The sequence below is a fragment of the Fukomys damarensis genome, unplaced genomic scaffold (assembly GCF_012274545.1).
Source record: "Fukomys damarensis isolate Sample0158 unplaced genomic scaffold, DMR_v1.0_HiC HiC_scaffold_22, whole genome shotgun sequence".
Classification (NCBI taxonomy): Eukaryota; Metazoa; Chordata; class Mammalia; order Rodentia; family Bathyergidae; genus Fukomys; species Fukomys damarensis.
The window spans coordinates 24,431,189-24,433,867 of NW_022900934.1; the positions used below are offsets into that span (position 1 = coordinate 24,431,189).

The 2,679-nt window shown below is 41.4% G+C and overlaps 1 pseudogene; it reads right to left on the minus strand.

The window, feature by feature from the left end:
* Nucleotides 1-970: 970 nt before the first annotated feature.
* Nucleotides 971-1,673, minus strand: LOC104865072 (annotated as a pseudogene).
* Between the last annotated feature and the right edge of the window lie 1,006 nt (nt 1,674-2,679).

Genomic DNA, 2,679 nt, shown 5'->3' on the forward strand with positions numbered 1-2,679 from the left:
CTACACACATAAACTTTGACTTTGACTGACTTGAGTCACAATTGCTATGCCTAATAGATGCCAAGTTGAATAATATAATCAATGGTGTGATCATGCCAAAAAATGTATTTAGTCTTCCTGCCTATTTCCAGACATACAATTCATAAAGTCCTCGGAATCTACAAACATTAAGTGTCTTTTTGTATGTAGTTGACTAATGACTGGCAGCTTCTAGATACCTTCAGAATAGAGGGTAGTAAATGAAGGACCAAGGCAAGATTAGAGGGTTTCGACTTTCAGCTCTACCCACAACCTTCAGGAAGGGGGAAAGTGGCTGAAGGTTAAATTGGCCAATGATCTAATCAGTCATGACTATGTAATAACCCTTCATAAAACCTCCAGAGGAAGTCTCAGAGAGCATTTATCTATTTATTTATTGGTACTGAGGATCAAACTTGGGACCTTGCACTTGCAAGGCAGGCGGTGGAATCACTAAGCTAAATCCCTTGCCCCAGAGAGCATTTAGATAACTGATCATGTGGACGTTCCTGGAGGATGGTACCCTGGGAGATAACACAAAAGCTCTGCAGCCCTCCCCCTAAACCTTGCCCCAGGCATCTCTTTATTAGGTGTTCATCGGGATCCTTTGTAATATCTTTTTGTTTGCTTGTTTGTTTTGAGGTAGGGTCAGGTTGGCCTTGAACCTGCCATCCTCTTGCCTTTTTCTCCAGTGTGCTGAGTTTACAGGTGTGTGCCGTGATGCTTGGCTTATAGTCATTAAAATCTAGTAAGTAATTCAAGTATGGTCATATAAAGTTCGGCAATTAAAGGCTGGAATCAAATGCTCTAAAAACAGACACGAAAATAAAGACTGAAAATTTGGGTCTCTTCCTCTCATCTACGTGCCTAAACATCAGGGCATTACTGCAGAAAATAAACTTATATATGGTTTCCATAGAAGAGAATGACATTTCAGACAGTACACAAGGTGTCAAGACCCATAGTTTGCTTCATCAAATGCTTTTCTAGCTCGTTTCAATTCTTCATTCATAGTAAGCAAGTCTTTAATGCTAGCAAACTTCGTTGGGTCCTTTCAAATCAAGAAGACAGTATCTTTGACTTGTACTCGACCTTGTCTTCCAATGGACATTGCCTAATGAGTCATTTCTCTATGAGAAGGTCTTCAAGAATCCCACTGAGTGTGAAAAACTATAATAGTACACAAGGTCCTAATGGGATAATTAACAATTCGAAATAGGAAGAAAAGGGCTAAAGGTGTAGGGAAAGTGGGAAGGGTAGGGGAAATGGAATAAGGGAAAGAAAAAATATGAGAAGACGAAAAAATGGAAATAAAGTGTTTGTAAATGGGGAGGGGAGGAGTGGGTGAAGGGAGGGCAGGGACAAGGGAAAAAATGAGAACCAAGATCTGTCATGTAAAGGTACAAGATGTCAGTAATGAATGTAACTGTATTGTATACCTAGAATGTATCAATAAACTCAATAAAAAGAAAAGAAAGAAAAAACAAAAAAATACCCACTGACTCAGCATAAGGATTGCAGTCATCTCCAAACCCATACATCATACATTGTAAATCTTTAGAAAAAAGTCTCTTTCTTTTACTCTGTCCACCTTCAGCACCTCCTCCAACTTCATTTTCCTCCTCAAATGTAGGATCCTTTTTCTCATCTGCCATCCCACCAGTCAGCTGGCTTGTAATTTTTTTTTTTTTTTTTGAGACAGGGTCTAATGTAGTTGAGACTGACATGGAACTGTGTAGCCCAGGCTGGTCTTAAACTCCCAGCGATCCTCCTGCCTCAGCCTCCCGAGTGCTGGGATTACGGGGGTGGGCCACCATGCCCGGTTTTTATGCTTTATGAATATCTGGTAACATTTTTCCTTGAGTTCCATGGGTTGCTCTAGAAAATTAATTGGACCTGAGGAAGGGATTGTGAAAACCCCAACTTATAAGTGGCTAGTCAGATGTCCAGGTAAAAGCACCTGGGGCATATAATTGGCATCTGAAGAGGTGGCAGACCGTCTTAGGGACTGTGCCCTCAATCTGTGGGATCGGACACCATCTTTAAGTAGATAATGTCAGAATTGAACTGAAGGGCACTCAGTCTGATGCAGAATCATTTGCTTGCTTAGTTTGTCGAGGGAAAACCCACACATCTGTCACCCAAGTCTTCTGTGTTGATTGGTGAGTGAGAATACAGGACAGTGGTGGTGAATCTTTTAGAATTTTCAATGGTGCAAACAACCTGCTGGGGCATGCATGCCAAGATTCACCACCGCTGGTATAGGAGAAACTGAATATGAGTTTGTTGTTTCCTGTATCCTCAAGTGGTTTGGATCTCATATTACAGCCTGCTTCAAGACGCTTCTGAAACTAAGAACCAGATGGCAGAGACTCAGACTCTTCTTAAGGGGCTCTAAATTAGAATTTGAGAGCAGGCTTTGGCCCTTCTTAGGAAACAAAGGACAAGAATCTTCCTAGCAGCTGTTTCCCAGTATAAAACTTGTCTCCTATTTCACTGAAACAGGGATAGAGTTCAGGTTTCCCAGGTAGATACTCATTCCTTGTGTATGAAAAAGAGTATGGGGCCGGGGATTTAGCTCAGTGGTTCGGTGGCCTGCCATGCAAGCGCAAGGACCTGAGTTCAATCCCCGGTACCAAAAAAAAAAAAAAAAAAAAAAAA